The sequence below is a fragment of the Erpetoichthys calabaricus genome, chromosome 9, assembly GCF_900747795.2.
Source record: "Erpetoichthys calabaricus chromosome 9, fErpCal1.3, whole genome shotgun sequence".
Taxonomy (NCBI): Eukaryota; Metazoa; Chordata; class Cladistia; order Polypteriformes; family Polypteridae; genus Erpetoichthys; species Erpetoichthys calabaricus.
In genome coordinates, this window is record NC_041402.2 from 64,258,620 (window position 1) to 64,279,556 (window position 20,937).

The following is a 20,937-nucleotide window of genomic DNA, read 5'->3' on the forward strand; positions in this document are numbered from 1 at the left end:
CATTAAAAATGCAATTTCCAATGAGACAGATGAGTAGGTAACAGGCAGCATAGGCAGAAAACACAAAGAAATCAAAGAACATTCAGTTTATGAAGGTCTTCACATGAACACTGTATGTCAGCTAAAGTAGTTAACAATGTTCACATTGAGTCCCTAAAAGAAAATCTGATTCCTCTTGGTATTTGTAAATGTAGGATTACTGGTAAATTATTAATTATAAATTCTTACTATGCAATATATTTCGGTCATTTTGTCCTCAAAGCCTACTTTCTTTTTCATCATCTTCTATATGATGATGACATTGCATTTTTTTATGTGTATTTGATGTTTATGAAATTTGGTAATTCTCTGTGACACCCAGATGATAACAGGGTTCAAAATAAATGGCAATGTTATGGTTTGTTTTGTTCATATTTCCTTACAGTATATGTATAAAAGTAGGATTATATATGCACACTACTGTGCCACCAGTCTAAAACAGGTTGAAATCTAAGTAAGATGTCATGTTTTTTATTTGATACATTGGCTGTCCATTTGGTCTGATATAATAATATGGATGAGGTCATTTTCCCTCATGGTGGCCTTTCTGTCTAAGGATGAAGCCATCTGTTCTTGCTGCTTCCTCTTGCCATCACTCGTCAAAATGACCACTATTATAGTTGAAATGTTTTGCTGGTAAAATGTGGCAGTGGTCAACACTGCACTGACCTAGTTCAGTGATTCCACACTACCCATGTCAAAGCTTTGGTTTTCCAAAGTGCACATAAATTTATCATTATTTTCACTCATCATTTGCCTGCCATGCAAAATTATCAGTCATTAGCATTACAGCTGTAATCCTTGTTGTTGTGGTTAGAGCGGGTGCAAGAAAGTCACTACCATGCTGTTGTTGCCCAAATATAATGTCAGCAACAGAATGAGATCAGGTTTCTTATTTTTAGACCCTTATTTGGTATTTGTATTATCACTTTTGATTTTTTGACCCTCTATATGTATGTTTGTGCTATTTCTACATTTTCCCCTAAACTCTAGCAACTGGACATCACATTTCCAATGCACAATCTGTTGGAAAGTATTTTGTAATGCATATAGAAAAAATGCATTGGATTTTTCATTCCAACAGATGGCACATTACAAGCATTAACACTGATTTTGCCAATTCCTTACCAAATGGCATATAACAAAGGATTAGCAACTGGAAGGACAAACATATATAAACAGACACTTGTCCTTTTATTAAAATGGATAAACTAATTTTTGTCTGTCTGGCAGTTACTCTCTTTTGGACGTATTCAGTGTCAATATTTGCATTGCGCTATTTATTGGAATACATTCTGTAATGCGTTCTGTAGTAAAATGCTTTACATTTTTCATTCAAACAGATGGTGCACCACAAACATTACCACTGCTTTTATGAATCCCATACCAAATGGCATAAAAGAAAAACATAGCAACTGGATGAACATATACCGTATATACTCATGGATAAGTTCTCCCGCGGATAAGTCAGGACTTGATTTTACCGTATAATTTCTGGTATTTTATAATGTCAGTCGTATGTACAATATATACATTGACGTCTGACATCATGATGGCCATCTTATTTAGGAACAAATTTCACATTAGTTGGTCTTCTGAACTATTTTTATAAACAAAGCAGAGATTGCTTGATGAAGGAATCAGTTCTTGAACAATATTTAACACAACAGTCCTCATTTTTGTTGCCTTTAAAACTAATAACTAGGTCTCTTGGAATTTCATGTACTAATGCTAATTCCTTCTGACAATGAAACCATCAAATACTTTTAAAAACAATCATAAACATTTACTAAAATTGCAGCTTCAATTTATGGAGTGATATAAAATATAAAAAGATATGTTCAGACATAGAAGCAATAAAATGTAGTAGTTTTCAGGCCCAAATTTCTGAAATTGTCACCATGATATCACAACATGGGAAACAGTGATTGAACTTGGTAAACTTCATCAACATGGATAAGCTTTTTCTGTAGCTAGCTGTACAAACAGTAATTGTTAAACAAATGCATATTCATTGCTCAGAATGTTACTCAAGTGACCATCATATTTTCAGGCAATTTTAAAATCAGCATAGACTCATGTGGATCTGCAACAAAGTCTTTTCAGTTAATAGTGGGAAGATCTTTACAATGGGCAACTGCACAATGTGCCAATGAAATTGCATGATATAAAAATTCAAACATAAACCTATTTTTGAAGTTCTGGGATTAAAATCTCTATCTAAAATATGCTTATTGAATTTTAATCAAGAAAAGAGGTCTAGTTTATAAATTTCAAAACATTTTAGCTGACTAAGGATTTAAGGAAAGTGCTTTATTCTTGTTAGATGACAAGGGTGTGACTGCAGATGGGGTGATGGATGTTTAAAGTAAAAGGTCATGTGCCAAGCCAATTAAAAAATAAGCAAATGTTTAAGCTTATTTTGTCATTTAATTTCCCTGTCAACACACAAATGCCTGCCCGAGAATGATATTTTTTTGAAGCCACTGTTAGAGGAACCTATAGTTCATATGTCTAAGCATAATGATAGTAGTAGTCTAATATGGACAGTAGGAACTGCTTTTTGTGCCAAAACCCATTGCCACACATGCATATCTATGGATGCCCTGTGGGAACATCTGAAGCATGTATTACCACAATGAGTCGAGAGGGAACGCTCATGCCAACCTTCTCCTCTTCTTTTCCCAAGAGCATGTTCATTGAGGGCAAGTATTGAACCAACTACACCATAGAGCGGAACTCCCCAAAACCTGATGAAGAGTGAAAAAAAAAATTTACCTTGCCTTGCTATTTCTGATATAATTATTCATAGTGGTCCACATAGAGGCCCCATTTTGTTTAATTTTTGTGATTTTATTAAACAAGGACGACCAGGTTGGCACCTCAACTATACAGAAGCACTTATTAATAGAATTTAGAGTGGCTGAGATAAAGCCAATGCAGCAACAAAAGAAGAAACTAGAATTGTATTCTTTTATATTCTTTAAAGATCAAAAGAAATATGTTTTATATTATTTTATAAGCAAATTTAAAATGCATACAAAACAAAATGAAACCTTTTAGAAAAGAAAGTTGCTTCTTGATCAAATTATTGGCATAAAGGGGAATCAACACAAGAATTTCTTTGTTATTCCTAAAAAAATCTGTTGGTTGAGAAGCAGGTGTTACCATTTGTTTATAATTTATATGCAATGACTCTACAGACACAATAAGTCAAAAGGTGGATTTATAATAAAAATAAAATACATGTGGAGGAATTAAACACAAAGATCAAATACAGTATGCAATAAAAAAATGGAAAAGAAATAATCTGCTGTCCAGTAGGTCTTCCCTCACAGATTTTCTCATTGACTAAAATGTGGGGTACCCAGAATACTTGGCCATCAATGACGATTCTTACAGGCAACTTCACTGCCTTTCCCATCACCTCTGGTCTCTTGTCTTTAATCAGCTGAACTCTTGTTAACACCTGTCATCCTAATGACAAGCTCATTGTGACTATTAAATCCAACACTGAACTCACTTCAGGGTCGACCTTCAAGACCACTTTCACAATACATAATGTCTTCTGGAACTCTTGGGGCTTATGTCCTTGCATTTCAGATATTTATCATCTCACAAATACTTACATCCTGGGATCTTTCTAGTTTCCACTTTATTACTTTATTGCTGCATGTCTGTTTCCTGCCAGGGGATCTAGTACATGTTTTACATATTTGTATTTCATCAGATTATGCAAACCTATTTTCTCCATTTGGAAGTTCACAGTCAATGGAACACATATCTTGTTGGGTGAGCTCAGCTTTCCTTAGAATAACAGGTTACTTCTTCTTCCACAAACTCCACAAATAACAAGCAGTAGCCTGAACCAAATGGTCAAAACCAAACTCATACTTCAAAGAAATACACAAATGTCCTGATGCTCATGGCAGAGAATAGTGTGACATCATTTTATGTAGGTGGTGGAATGGCGACATAATGACTATAAAAAATATGACAGTCGCCATGAAAAAGCCATTACAAATACCAGTGCCACGCTCTTTGGAGGAGGCCATAGCCACTTCACAACCAACAAATTGGCATTTGGTGCGCTGTGTCAGAAACACGAATAGTGGGTACAATTTTCTTCAAATCAACTGTGAATACTCTGATTTACCTGGACATCTTTGAACAAGTTTATGACCAACTAACACCAGAATAAAATATGTACTGCTTTTACCAACAAGACGGGGCAACATGCCACAACTCACGTGATTCACTGGTTTATGAACTGTTTACAGAAGAGCGAACTGTTATGGGTTATTGCAACCATGTTCCCCAAACTTGTCCACATGCGATATTTATCTGTGGGGAAATTTAAAACAGAAAGTATATGCCAAAAATCCACATACCCTGGATGAACTGAAGGAAAACTTCACAAACATCACAAACACAATCTGCAGCATCACTGTTGAAGAGCTGCAAGCAGTATCAGCCAACATGCTCCGATATCCCCAAAGGTGCGAAGACGTGAACGGGGACCACTTTCAGCATCTGTTGCAACTTGTGGGCAAGTGAATAAAAACAATCCACTTGCTCGTTCATCTTGTCATACTATCGCCAGAGGCGGACTACTTTTCCATGGCCCACCTTGTATAATAAAGAATAAGCACATAAATGGGTCCAGCATAGTTTAAATTATAAAATTATACTAAATTATAAAAAATATGCATCATGGGTTTTGTTTATCCTAGTTAATAAGGCATTAGTACTTTTTCAAGTTAAGACCTAATATTCATTCAGTTAATGCTTGTAGTGATAACTGAATATTTGATTTAAAAGTTATGAAAATACTATTTAATGCTGTACATGCTGGTGGTCTTCAAAAGGTTACTCAATATTTTTAAGGCATACTTAATTTTTTTTTTATTCTTCTCTAATAATGATGTATGTGGGAGCCTGACTACATATGTGTGTGTGAGGATGATAAGGGAGGTAAATATTGCATTTGTGTTCGTATTGGCTAAGGAGTATAAGTGGTGTGAGATCATGTGTGTGAAAGGGGTGTGAGTGGGTCATGAAGGTGGAATGCAACAGATCTGTCTAATGAATTCTGTTTCATCTGTTCTGCAGGTCTGTTTGATCAATAGCCTGCCAATCCTCAAATCTTTGTACTGTGGCTGACTATGATACCTGCCTGGCTTACACTTTCCTAATGCCTGCTCCATTTGTAGAAAGGTTACTTCTCTTCCTGCATGATCTATCACCTAAAAGGCCACCATCCATTCGTGGTCTAAATTAAGGATGGCTTCCTCACAACCTACAGCCAATATCCAAGTTGACCACTCCATGGTCTGTGCTGTGTTCATGTGCTGCAAGAGATTTTGGTGTTCCTACTTTGTTGCATTCACATGAACTTCTGCTACGTTTTGGCAGAAACAATGGGTTGCTTCTGATTTGCTACTTGGTCTGAATATAAATCAAATAAACTCTCATTTCTTTGTTAAAATAAAGAGTAAACGAAACATATTAAAAATGTACTGCATTTCTCCAAATACAATTTCATCCCAAAAATGCCATTTTCATGCCGACCAGGTAATTTTTACTTTCTCGTATATGAAGTACAGGGAAAGTATTGCAATCGTCCAAAGATTCGCTATTGAGATCTTGATTAATCTTGATGTTTTAGACCTCCCCAAGTCCGAAAATACCATTTTTGGAATTATGTCTGTGTGTCTGTCTGTGTGTGTGTATGTACACATGATAATTTGAGTACGCTTTCACTTAGGTCAACCAAATTTTGCATATAAATATTAGGTACAAAACATAGATTTCTATCAACTTTTGGGCTATTTCTGTTAACCTGAAGTGGTACTTTACCTTTTATTTTTTATATTATCAACTGAGGTGAAAGTTCAGAGTTACATCAAAACTCAGAAAATTCAAGTAGAACTGTTTTCTCCATATGAGTTCAAATGGGAGTTCCCTCTTTGAAAGGGTATTGCCATGAGATTTCCAATTGGGAATCTCATATTTACCATCGGTTCAACAGCTTGTAAACACACCTTATGTCTAACATAGCTGCCCAATGGCCTACAGTTAAGATGGCCTCCTACATCCTCTCAGAACTAAACATTATGTACAGCATGGGTGCTGGAACTTCTGTTAACACAGGTACCTCATTGGTAATCGGGTAGAATGGAACATCCACTGAATACAATATGTTGATCGGTTGGGAATATCAGTCAAATGGAAGTGTTACCTTCTTATTTACAAGTTCAGGAGGTGTTGAAACATCTGAGACAAATATGGTACTTGTAAAATTGGAAAAGTATGATTTTTACTGGAACTCTTTTTATTTCTTGGGGTATGAAGTTTCTTATAAGGGGCTTATGGTGGAAATGATTTAAAATGGACTAGTATCAAATTCAGTGAAAAATAAACAACTATATATTGGTTCTGTAAACTAATGCCAAAAAGTCAGCAAAATTTTAGCTCAGTTATATCTTGTAATCACTTCACTAAAAAAGAAAGCAATACATAATTTGTTTTTTATATTTAGGGTAGAGATTTAAAGAGTTACAATAATTTCCGAGCTTGTTTGATATTAGAGGTTGAGCAATCTTGCAAAGTTATTTTGAATTTGGATTCTCCTGAGGTCCAATGTAGCACAAGCTAATCTCCACCAATACCTACATTTAAAGCTCATTTGCTATTAGTGTGCTAACCATTTAACAGCAATTTAATAGTTCAGACAACACCCAGAGCTATTTAACACCCTTTGCATAGTGACATGGCAAGTCATCCTTCCCTAAGTCAATGCCATTATATATATATGCCAATAATATACTGTATACATTATTCAAAGAGTTCTGGAAGATCTAACAAACTAACTAAAATATACTTTATATATGGACCTGTTGATCCTGTTATTTAGTGCAAACTTTGATTCTGTGAACAAGTATTTAGTGTCATTACTGAAATCACCAAAAAAGGAAAAACTCTGGAATATGTGCTCTTTAAATACCCTGTTGGGATTCTTGGGGAAATCTGTAATATATGAATATGATTTTATCAATACTGTATGCAACTATGCTACTATGAATATATTCAAATTATATTCTAAAAAATCAGAATTAAAGAAAAATTATGTATCTAGCAAATTAAACTTGGATAAAACAAAACCCAATTCATACAAATTGTAATGCTATTATATGAATACTATTGGTATTATACATGGGAGGTATGTCATTAGTAAAATGTATCTACTCCTAGCATATTAAAATTTGTACCAAAGATGGGTCATTCTTTATGTGATGTACTTTACCTGGGATTTGACTGACAGGCCAGGGTAACACTGGAGAAATTTAAATGGTATTTTAGAATTAACCGCAACTGTTAATAACATATGACATTTTCTGCATTATAATTAGCAAAACACAGCACATATTTTAACTTTTGACCAGTGATGGTCTTGTTGCAACCTTCCATTTAAGTAATGATGGTAAAAATAATATTTTTTGCTTATTGGTCTGATAAAAGTATAGTGTCACATGCTGTACCCTTAGGGTGCTATTAAATTTACCAGGTGTTCTAATACAGTATTAAGTGATAACTGACAGCGACAACAAGTGTCCATGGAAATAAACATCTGCCATGCTCAAATAGTTTTCCGGGTCCAACGGGCCGAAGAAATTATTCAGAGGATTGCAGCAGATGTTTATTTACAATGACAAATACCATGGCTATCCGTTTTTATTCCCCAATTACACCATTTGCGTTTAATGTGTTTAAAATTTCATATAGTTCTCTGAAAAAACATAGATAGATAGATAGATAGATAGATAGATAGATAGATAGATAGATAGATAGATAGATAGATAGATAGATAGATAGATAGATAGATAGATAGATAGATAGATAGATAGATAGATAGATAGATGTGCCTTAATGATTTCATTATTTGGATGCAAATAATCATTCCTTTCAGTTGATTGAAAGTGAATGCTCTGGTGAAAAGATCTATCATTCAGGCCTAACTCTTTTAGCTATCAGGAAATATCTTACTTTTTTCCCTTTAATAGTCTCCTCATCTCTTTGCCTCTGGGTTTTTTTTTCTGCTCTTTGCTGTAAGACTTTGGCTAGAAGTAACTCTATTACCACATCTTACCATCATGCTCTTTTGCAGCAACAGCTATTACAATGTTCCAATCCTCTTTACTAGCAGTATTTTTGAATTACTGAAGGACTGCAGTGTGGTGCTTATACCATTAGTATTTAAGTTCCTTATGTTTCTCTTGCTTGAATGTAATGCTCTGCGTTGGAGAATGGAAGATAACTGGTCAACACTGTAATAAACTTAGCATTGTTCTATATTTAACTGAATGTAGGAAATGAGTAAGATGATTTACAACAAATATAAAATCTTATCTTTTGCTGCACTATGTTAACATGTCACATACCAGCAGCTGTAACTATGTCCGTGGCACACTTACAATAACATGACTGCTGTATCCTAGTGGCTTTGACATACCCGTGGAACCATTTCTGATATTAGATTCCTGACTGTAACCCAAGTAGTAACAATTATAATGTGGCTCTGCACATGGTGTCAATGCTGTCATACTACCATATCTTCAGTAGCCCAAAGTCTCGTAATTGTTGGTTTGTGTCAGCATTCATACATTCATCTGTTTGTCTGAAACAAACATCAAAAAGTTACAGGCAAAATAAACTTTTCCCTGTTCAAAGTATCTGGACATTTCAGACTGCATATGACTTCTCCTTTTTTCTAGCAAGAATAAATGCTTTAGCTAATTAGTAAATGCCTTAAGTGGAAAGAGCAATGTGAAACTGTACACAGTTACTCTCAGTCAGGCACATAAACTAAAATAGAGGCAAGACTTCATATCTTGATTTTGAAAGTACTTAAATGTTACAAATCATTTACAGTAAGTTGTTTAATTATGCATACATGCAAACTACTTAAAATTGGCGATTCATATTCTCACTACTTTGAAGGTGACTTGCACGCAGTATTTCTCAAAAGGTAGTAACAACACCACAGAAAAGCATTTTGTAAATATCAATTTCCAAATTTTTGTAATTGCTTCCTTGTCAGTGCTGCTCATCACAACATCAATAGTATAGGCTTTATGGTTAAAAGTGAGATTGTCTTCAAATGTTGTGTTCATTACTCATCTGAAAGTAGTTTAATAGAAAAGATAATGAAGTGAGAGAACACTTGAATGTTTTCCAGTTTTATTTACCACCATTACTTAATATTTTTACAGTTTACAATATTATTGTACTAATGTTATCATTACATGCCCACACTCTAATGCTCTAACTGAGCTTATTTGTTGGATTCTAACTGCTTCACTACAACCATTTGCCCACAGTGCTTTCACTGTATGTTAGCATTGATGTACGGTACTTTGCTTTTTATTCTTAATTTAAATTTTAGACAACCAGAACAAGTCTTAAATTTGTATAATGTAATATTATGCTTTACATATCATCCTGAATAAAATCTAGCATTTGGCAGCTCTTGTGTTAGAATAAACAAAAGTCTTCAGTTATTTAACTTCTCCATAGAAAATGTACTCCAAGGATCCTGAGCACACAAAGGAGCACAGACTGCACAGGGAACCCTTTTTCAAATCATTGATAACAGATATAAAAAGGTTGTTTTTTCATCAAGGTGCTTGATAGCCTCCAAAATATAATTTTTCTTGAATGGTTATGTACAGTATGTACACATAATTTATAAAAATAAAACATAAATATAGTTAACAAAAATTGTTACATTTAACTTTAAAAAGGCTTAAAGGTTTCTCTACTTGTCTATATTAAAATTAGGCTACACAATATGCTTTCTTCCAAAGCACCAGAAATTCTTTCTATCATACCATTAAAAAAAAGAAAAATACTTAAAAGAATCCAAGAAACAAAACTGGAAGTCTATAAATTATATTTTGCTCACAGAAGCTAAACAGCATTTAAAACTCTAAGGTGATGATTAGAAAAAAATTGATAGCTGAAAACAGTCTTTGTATCAAAACTTCAATTAATTAGGCACATCATGAAATTCTTAAAACCTTTTGTTTCTGCCAGTAACTTGTACACCTTAAAACATACCCACCTTATGGTGGGCTTCAAACAGTTGGCTTTACTTTAAAAAATCCACAGCTTTTAAAGCATACCTTCCAATTTATTGCTACAAACAAAAACAAGAAATAAATAAAACAAGCTTTTGCTCAGTTTTATTTATCCAGTGTATGTGCCTTTAAGATTACATTTCTAAAAGAGATTTCTGCTTATTCATAATGTGCCTAGAGGGTGTCCGGTTATCATTAAGAGCATAAATGAATGCAAATTTTAAAACATGGCACAATTCACCAGAGCAAACGTATAAGGTGACACCTGTTTACTTAAAAAAAGTTGTTCACCTGTGACAATGTAATACATTTTTTCATATAAGAATCCTTCACCCCCTCCTACTCCCCCAAGGTCACAAACAATAAAAGATCTTTTTTGAAGCTGTCTTGGAAAGTGCTGATTTTTGTAGGGATAAACAGCTGGTTGGGATGAGTAAGTAATTATAGTATGAGAAACATGTGCTTTTCTCTTTCGGAAACAGGTGGCATTCGTGCACCATGTGGGACATTCACACTTAAAGATAAGTGTGATTAGCATTTAAAGATAATCATACACTTTCATTTCCTACTAAAAGAATCAGATAATCCAAAAGCCCCAAATAAACAAGCTAAGTGAAATACTGACTTTTTCCCTATAGTTTACTGACAGGCTAACAGAGCCATGTCTTGACCTTACATAGTTGCATAAAACAAAAAGATATCAAATGACATTGACTGATGACACTATCCAGTAAACCATTTATATTTTAAAGGTAGTTCAAACAAGAAATACTGGTCCCTATGGCCTGATAAAATCAGACAAAAACCTGGAGAAGTATATGAAATTATTAAAAGTCGCACATTGAAATTATTAAGATAGACCCCTTTTATCTGGACATTAATGGCAGGCAACACAAAGTTCACTTATGTGACAAGTAGCCCAAGTGAAATGTTTGCTAACAAGTATGGTATGTGAAAAGGAATGTTAGCATTTTGTCCAAAATGGCACTTGCCTTATTTTTCTTTTAATTGTAATGCCATTTACATTAGATTTGAAATGATGTTAGCAAGGTATTTAATGGGGTTTGAAAAGAATGACTGGTCAAGGCAAATCAATTTGTTTCCAAGCTGCCTATAGGAAATAATCAGTCATTTATGGAGTATGGTCTTTAAATGCTACCCGTTGCATATCTGAGATCACCTTAAACAAAAAGGCAGCAGATATGTATAGGAGAGATATTTACTAAAAATACCTAAAAAACTGTGAGCAATTTTTCTTTAATTACAAAAATTGAACATGCCGGGTGCTTTACTCTTATTTGATTAATTCTATCTATCTATCTATCTATCTATCTATCTATCTATCTATCTATCTATCTATCTATCTATCTATCTATCTATCTATCTATCTATCTATCTATCTACACAAGTTAAAAAGGTATAATTTTATTACTGTATTATTTATTAACACTGCAGCAATATGCAGAAATAATATTATACCTTTATAACTTTGTGTAGATAGATATATAGATAGATAAGACTTTATTGGTCCCCACTACGGCAGACAACTACTTTCAGTACTAAACTCACTGAAATATATAAATCTTTTATAAACAGGAAACAAACCAATAAGCAACTATTCCTTGATTCAAAACCCCAGTAATCAGGATGGGAGAAGAACCCACTGGGAAGGAAATTATTTCAGCTGCATACAGTGGCACAACTCCAGGGAGGTCTACTTTTTGGCTGAAAGAGGAAAAGGAAAATCATTTGAAATGAGCATTTAATGTAAGACACAAACAATGCACGTTTAGAACTTTTTCGCTTTTAGAACGCAGCAGCTATAAATCGGGTTACTTAAATTTACAGGTCGGGATTTGGTTCAGTTAAAAAAATAAAACTTTAGAACCGTTGCTTTTATACACAGACTAATCATAATAAAAATACGGATGTGCAGTCTGTCGGTCTAGTCCGCCAGAGAAGTGTACAGCGCTTGTAAGTTAACTCTTTGAGGTCCTGACAGTTCCTAATAAAAATGCTGGAAACACCTGTTGCAGGGAGCACCTGCAGACAGTTTTGTAACACTAGTATAGCCTATATGCGTTCGCTTCAATGTAATTTTAGTAGTCGTTAATCATTAACGGGTGGCAGCACCTTTACAGAATGACTTGCATTGCAGCGCTTTTCGCTTACAGAATATAACTAAGAGGAAATGGGTGCAGGGGAAGTTATTATAGGTTATGCAGATTAAGTCCAATGTTAATCTGTATCGATGCTGTATTTGTTAATGTCTTTAGCTGAGTGATTTTGCGTTTAGTTGATTCCCCAAATTATGATCTGTGTATTTTTAAAGTATCATAATTCCTGTTCTCATTTTGGCTGGCTAAACTCCAATTTAATCCTGACATATCCTATGAGACATAAAAAGATCGTCAATTACCGCACACCTTCACTGAGCAATAATTCATTATTAACTTTCACCTCTATTAACCAACACACACGCACACGCATTTATTTTACATTTGTGGGACGGTACTGTCTTACCGACTCAGTCGAATGAGCCCACTATATATTCCGAATATCCCTATTCTATATTGTTTAAATTTGCATATTTTAAGTCCATATGGCGACTTCCTTTCGACCTGCTTTCCCATCCCGGTTTCTTTGTCAGGGCTGTCAGTGATAAAGAATCACTTGACTTGCTATAACAAGTTCAAAAGAAAACTGAAAATACGCAGTTGATCCATGAAGAATTGGGAAAAGAGACACCCCTCCTGCCTCAGTTATCACTCCCATAGAGATAGCAATATTATTGATGGGATGGTTATGCTAATTTCTTTAGAGACAAACTTTTATTTTGGAATTTGTTCAAAAAAGAATTTCATACACATCAAACTGGAAAATGCAGGCTGAATTCCTAAACATTTAAGTGAAGGCATGGGAATCTGATTTTCAGGCTGAATAATGACTGCTAAGGTTCTTTCTCATTCTGTCCCATAATAACAATTTATTAATAAACATAAATGATTGAAATAATGTATTTTTTTCCTCGTGTTATATGTATGTTTGTGAGTAAAACCTTGCTCGAAAATTATTCTTTTTTTTCTGTAAATGAGTCATTATGAACTCCCCTAAAAAATAAGTTTACTGATTACAGCTTGCAGAGCAATTCGGTTTGTTCTCGGAAGTGCAGAAGGTGGCTGAGATTGGTGCTTTTATGACTGCGGAGTATAGTCGCAGTACAGGAAAACGAGGGTGGTTTTATTGATATTAAATATAAAACACCTAAAAATGCCAGTGTTTGACTAGTTTGTTAAAGTGTTGTTCTGTTAACCACCTTTGCGCAATGGGAACAGGTTTTCCTACCACTATTATATTAAAGTAAAAGCAATGTTTGTCAGCGTTCCCCCCGGGAACCAATTTCAGTCCTGATTTATTGAGAATCTAGTTTTACCTGAATCAATGTTTAAAGTGTCCCTGTGGCTCGACATTTTGAATAATCAATCCGTCTGCATTGCCTCTAATCATGCGCGTCACTGTCTTTCTTCTTTGTCAACCTTTCTCTCAAAATCCTTCTTGTTTGTTATCAACGTCCTAATGTCACACGCAGGCATATTCTTTAAAACAAGCTGTCTATTGGTGTATTTTGATACTTTTTTTATTATTACCAAATCCTTTTCCCATAATTACACCACAATCATTATATAATCCTATAACAAAGAGTCTATTGAAGCACTAGCTTTTGTCAAGTCTGGGACACTGAATCTATAATTGCATTATTCAGCTTTTTTTCTTCTTCTTCTTTTCTATAGAAACATAACCCATCAAACCTTGCAGATTTAATTTTGTTGCCCCCCCCCCGCACTCCCCCCACGGCCCCCCCCATACACTCACAAGCACCACACACACCCACAAACAGGACCACAACCACACCGCTTACTATATTTTCTTAAGAGCGAAACTTGTGCGAAAAAAAGTTTGAAGCCTGGAAAGCTTAAAGAACACCTTTAATTTTTAAACCTTTTGAGCGAACGCAATATCCCCCCAGCACCCACCCCCACCCCCTGGCATTTTTCTCCTTTTTAAGTTTATTGCGGCGTGCTAATTTTATAGCTGGCTACGTGATTAATTAAAATCATATTCTTATAAACAGACGAGCATTTGCTATTGTTGCAAAACATCATTCCTTTTTTCAGGAGCATAGAAGAAGAAATTGAAAGCTTCAGCAAAGAAAGAAAGAAAGAAAGAAAGAAAGAAAGAAAGAAAGAAAGAAAGATCTCCGCCGGGGACCTTTTTGCGTTTGTGTGCATACGACTGGCAACATAACTAGCTTATTTACATTAAATACGCCACAAGGTTACAGTGCAGATCAACGTCATTTTATCGCTGATTACTTCTCTTAAACGCTGGAGCTGTGACTGATGCTTGGGACCCGTTGTCTTTTAACATTTATCCTGGAGTTTTTTTGGGAGCGAAGAGACTTGAGATAGTTATTTGCGAAATAAAAAAGGTAAGGACGAGTGATTGAACTATCCTATGTCTGTCCTCAAGCGGCACCGGGTACTTGATAGGAGACAGCAGGTATCAAAGGCGAGGGCTCCGCTATGTTGTCGTAGAAAAACAAGACGGACAATGTGAGCGGCTTCTTAGAGAATAGACAGATTTTAATAAGTGTGTTTACAGGAGCTCAAGGTCAGGACCAAAAAGCTGCGCTCTGGTAAACGGGCTTTATTTTCCACCCCTTCTGTTGCCACACAGAGGGGGAAAGTGGACGATTAGAGATTATTCTTTGTGGCTTATTATATCAAGGGTTGAGCTTTTGGCTCATCAAAGCTAAATGCCGCAAGACCTATCTAGTTGCTGTGAATTATGCCGAAGACGACAATGGAGTGCTTTTTTAATGGTACAATGCATTTCACCTACCAGATAGGGGGAGTCCGAGCTGAAAGATGGGAATGTCTTGTGATGCTGTGTGATCAGTATCAATGAACACGTTTATCCTGAAAAGAGACCGAATAAAATAAAACACTCTCGGCTCGGGATGTGTTGGGTACAGTTAGGAGGGCATTTCGGAGTGGACAATCGTAACAGGTCCGGCGCGCACTTTTCCCCCTCAGCACAAGAAAATGATCAAGTCAATCATGTGGACATGCTTCATTATTCATTGAACACAATCTTTTACAACGCTTCGTTTACGTGCGGGACTTTCTTCTACGCGTTGCTTTAAAATTGCAAGGTAAGGAGTGCACAGCTTTAGACTCTTTTAGGGATCCGGAGGGGGATTTTTGCTGGCGCCTTTGTGCTTTTTAAAGTCACTTTGGACTGTTTGATGTTTTTCCATATATTTATTTTTTGCCTCTCTTAAGCCATCACAGCGGGGCCTGTTTTCTGCCGTGATTAAAAAAATACAGTATAATTAAATATCCATAGCAGTGACGTTTGCATGCGGTGCTGTCAGGGGAAAAAGCAGAAAAATAATGAAAGCAACCGAGAAGCCATTGAATGGCGCTGTAGAACTTAGTCTTAAGAAATCTTTGGTTCATCTGTTTGTGCGTGTGTTTTAAAATCTTTTATCTTTGCTCGAGCCTCGCGCTTTTACTGACGCCGTAAGTAAGCGTTCAGGCTCAGGTTCACCACTTAAATCGAAACGGATAATAACGAATAACGAGAAACTTTCCTGCTCGTGCTTGTCCTTAGCAAACTTTCTCGGAATATACCGCCCCCCCAGTAGCCCGAGACACACACACACACACACACACACACACATAAATGAACACACACCCCCTCCCCTATCCAAAGGGGATTTGTGCCTGATTTCTGTTAACCTGAATACAGATTGTTAAAAAAAAATCAGACCAAAGTTATCTGGTGCATGCCATGTGTCAAAACTTACGAGATGGAAGTGCCGGGGAGACCTGCCATTTTGTGCTGTGATCGACCTCTTATGAATAGAAGCCCTGCATTATGCTTTGAGGAGCGTTATGGCATTCGGCATCCGAGAAGTAAATGTCATATCAGGCACTTAGAGCTGAAGCGAAGACGAAATAAATCAGCGGCCAGAACTACAAATGCGCGTGGGAAAAAAACGAGCTTTTTAAGAGGGACAAGCTCTTTTTGAAATCCGTAATTGTAATGAACAGAAGAGAAAAAAAAAATACGGGAAGAAAAAAAAAGTGCCGAAAGTATTCCGATGTATCAGAGCGGAGGGCATACGAGACTGCGGTATTAATTGAATGTGAAATGACATGTTGAACAGATCCGGGGTGAGTCTGGGGCTGTTTGAGCGAACCGCAAATAACAATGAACCCGACGTTCGCAAAGGCACCGCAGCCCAGCACACGCTTTCATTTGTGCTGGGTGATACTACTATTTTAATACTCTTATGCAACGGCATCAGTAAGTTTGTAAACGGATAAGGTATTGCCGGCAAAAAAAGTCGTAGGCGGGGCACAACACATTTTTTTATGAAAAGAGCTTTGATGATGAATAGGATAAAATCCAGATTTCAGTGCGCCCATCTGTTGCAGTTTTGCTAATAATAATTAGAAAAAAGATAGACATGTTAAAAAGCCAAGAGAAGATCATCAAACTAATCAAAATTATGTTTATGGTGCACGATGTTCTGTGATTCTAACATTTATTTTAAGTTAGACCTGGTTGTCGATCTGTTCAGATACGTTCGTTTTTTTCCTTTTGAAAAAGCCCGTTTTCAGACGAGTGCTGCGAAGCGTCTTGAGCGTAACTTAAAATGACACAATGCTTACTGTACATCGTGCACGGTGCACCTTGTAATCGTTAACAACCCTGGCCATTTTTGCAGGTTCTTTGACTACTTTTTTTTTTTAGCGTCGCTTTTAAAAACTGACTTTCCGTAAGATTCTATCTGAGGAAGGAAAAAAAGAGCCATCGATCATCACTATATATGTAAATGCTTGTCATTGTTTAACGGTATTTGTTAGGCGGAAATTATGTCTGTAATTGTGCCTGGGCGTAGACATATTTGTCAGCTCTTCATTTCATACTTCAGTAGAAATTGCGCTCCACAAGAGTCAATTTACTTTTAAGAGAGAAGAAAATTCCATGGCGCTGTCCCTCGTCATCAAACTCTTAGGAAATGTATATTTGCGTTTTCTTATAGTGTCCTTTTTCAAACTAGTACAAAAAAAAGAAAGAAATAGGAATAGGAATCACAGCAAACAGAAAAAAAGTGTTGCTCACAAGCCATCGAGAGTGGCTTGAAAGGAGTGTTTGCGAAGGAGAGCAGACCGAGTAGCGGATTTGCTTTCTTCAAATTGGGGTGCACGCACTTTGGAATGGCATGTTGTTTAAGTTACGGGGCACTGATGTAGTAGTAGACAACATGCAAGTCAATGATGTGCTGGATACAACTTACATGATTCTACCCCATTATCCAGTGTTCATAAGAAAAGTTATGTTAAGAGAAAAAATGCAACTTTCCTCTCTTATTTTAGTAGCAGGACACACCACAAACATCTATCTATCTATCTATCTATCTATCTATCTATCTATCTATCTATCTATCTATCTATCTATCTATCTATCTATCTATCTATCTATCTATCTATCTATCTATCTATCTATCTATCTATCTATCTATATGTGTTCATCCACTGAAGCTGTACCTCATTTAAAAAACTTGAACGTGGATCTTACAATTGCACTAATGTACCAAAAGGTGGTGATTTATCTTCCATGGATGAGGATGAGAGATGTCTTAAAAGAATGCCACAGATGTCATTTAAAATGTGTGCTTGCAAATGTGCATGTTTATATGCATATACTTGTATGTTATTTCCTTTCAAAAATATATTGATTGGTGTCAGATGCATGATGCCGTGTCCTGCAATGAATGAATGTGGAACTGATTACATTTTGAGTTAATTTTAAGAAATGCACCAAATGATATCTCAGCACAGCAGGCCAGCTGTCATTTGGAACACTGGGCCCTAATGCTGTTTCTTTTGTGGAAGTGGGGGATGCCAAAAGTTTGAGAACCCATTGTGAAAATTGGGCAGGCTGAATTGATTCCTAGACAGTGCAATCTAGTATATAATGTAAAGAAGAGAAAAAATCAGAGGTGATACTGAAGAAAAAGTTATGCAGCTATTTTATTCTACTCTTGCTATTTATATTATTTTTTTAATGGTTGTTCAGAAGCAGCATTTAATTAAATTACTCAAAGCTAATAAGCTGTCTTATTTTAAATATCTGTACAGTATATCTTTTTAATGTGTTTCAAATATTTTTAAATTTAATGTGTCTCAAGGTACTGTAGCGTAATATTTGGAGCATGGCACACATGACAAGAATGTCTTTTAGTAGGTTTAATTTTTCTAAGGAACTTGTTTTAAATTCTCCTATCAGAATGTCCTGTTAAGAGACTGCTAGAACTACACAAGTTACTGTACATTCAGTGTAAATGGAGGCTTGCGTATTGAATATCTAAGAATGAAGATCAGTTTGGGAAATGTAATTGCCTGGGTTGCTTTTCATTGTATTATAGAAATTTTAATTGAGTAGAATGTATTGATATTCTTTTGATGAAGTACATATTTTATATTTTCATTTTCATATATTATTAGAGAAATACTTATATACAAATAAATAGTACGCTGTACATGGCTTTGTGGAAAACTACAGATATTATAAGCAGTGTAAAGACCATTAAATCTTAATATAACATTTTATGGGACATTGGTTGGGCGATTGTAAAACAGACTTGAATTATTTGTAGACTTACTTTAAGTAAACTTATGCAGTAAGGGAAAGAAACTTTTATTTAACAGCCTACTGAGCAAAATGACTGTGACCTGCATTCAAAGATGTTTTAAAAATATAAGACCCCTGAATATGTCTTTTAGTCAACTAGTAGCAACTTCTCATTCTGTATCCAAGCAAATGTGACAGTTCATTAAAGATACAATAAAACAAATGAAAAAAGTGAAAGTTTTAAACTGGGCAATAAGAACCTGTCCTTAAAAGTCATATCAAGAAGTAAAATGTAAAAGAGTAAGTCATTCATTCTGATGCAGTCCTTTGTGCCTTTGCTTTGACAGTGTTTTTATAAGTGACACTACATTAAAATTGGCAAATGCTGCTGATTTTCCCACTGAGCCTAACTAAACATTGACTTTCCTGTATCCACACTGTACTTATTTGGAAAAAGTCTGAGGATACTAGTTTGAAAAGAAATCTTTACTGAACCCCTAGAATTAAGATTCTAGTGTTAGTGTATGATTAATAATGTGCTGTTCATGCACTCTGTAACCTTGAAATTTTGTTTGAGACATTGTAGGATGTACTCTTAAACATTTTGCCTAGACTACCAAAAATTCTTTCCTATCTATAATATGACATTGACAAATGCTATCTATCTATCTATCTATCTATCTATCTATCTATCTATCTATCTATCTATCTATCTATCTATCTATCTATCTATCTATCTATCTATCTATCTCTGTCTATATATGCGTTTCGTTACATTTAGTAAGACAACATTTCTTGCTCATAATTATTGGGAGTTTCATGTATAAATCATTTTTAAAAAATGTAAACTAAGTTAAGTAGCAAAAATAAAAATCTCCTGTTGCTTCCATTCTGTTCTTTTGTCTTGTTTATTTATTTCAGAAAAATAAATTCATAAAAATTGTCGCTTATTGTAACATAAGAAATAATTAGATAACATCACACACTCAAACAGTCATTTACATTATCGAAGCCATGAAACAGATTGAATACCAGGGTTTGTCAAAATGAGAAAGTTTACTTTTACATACAAAATTAAATTAAACCAAAAGTCTTCTCATTTTGCATTTCCACACTCCTCTGTTGTTTGCTGTGTGTGTTTTTTTAAACAATGAAAGAAATTAAGCCTGTAATGCTATCTCAAGAAATATGTGTTGCTAACAGTTGGACAATGGTATTTTTTCTAGATGAATAGTTTTAATGTGTCCTCATTAGAAAATAAAGCACATCACATATGAGATTTATGCTCGCCTCATAATAAATAGTTTGGGGGAGAAAGTTAATAGATGTTCTTGAAGATCTCAATTTAAATCATTTATTGAGATGTTTGAGGATAGAGCTCAGTATACTCAGCACCTACTTTAGTGTTACATTATTATTTTTGTTACATTAAAAAAAAACATGAAATGGTTGCTTTGCACAACCAGTATGATCAAGTACATACATTGGAAGGTTATTGCCATCTAGTCATTTGGTACTTTTTATAGAGACCATTGCTTTAAACCTCAAGTAAATGTTAATTTAAAAATAAAAGGAATTTTCTGTTTAAAAGTAATTCAGTCAAAGCAATGCATCCCTCAAATGCACAATATTCAGTTGCCCAATAATGTAATAGCCATGTAAATGCTGTTTTTATAAATTAATACCTGCGCATTTTCATCTCATAAGTCAGCACTATTGCACACAATAAAATAAGTCTGGGGCTGTGTTAATGTATTATTTGCAAAGATCATAGTTTGATAAATTACATTTGAATAAAGGGGTTTATAATGGGGTTTATTGTCACAACACAACACTCAATTTGTTAGTGACAAGGGTAAGAACATAAATATCAAGTAGCTCACTAAGTTAAGAATCATTATATCCAGGCTCACCATTCTGCTCAGGTATTATATTTATTTAGTTTGTCGTTTGTTTGTTTACTGTATGTTTTAAGAACTGGACACTACGCCTTTAATTAAGATGTCTGAGAAGAAAAAAAACATGGAGGCGTAGCAGTTATGTGGCTCAT

General features: G+C 35.1%; 1 protein-coding gene across 6 annotated transcripts in view; it reads left to right on the forward strand.

Moving 5' to 3' along the window:
- Positions 1-14,079: 14,079 nt before the first annotated feature.
- The window catches only part of znf536 (zinc finger protein 536), a 496,696-nt gene continuing 489,838 nt past the window's right edge, over positions 14,080-20,937 (forward strand). For 4 of the 6 annotated variants that reach the window (XM_051932179.1, XM_051932182.1, XM_051932180.1 and 1 more), the window contains exon 1: positions 14,080-14,667. The gene's annotated coding sequence lies outside the window, so the exon portion shown is untranslated. Of the gene's footprint in view, positions 14,668-14,695; positions 15,394-20,937 lie in introns of those variants that run through there. The other 2 variants (XM_028809672.2, XM_051932181.1) reach the window with 1 other exon arrangement.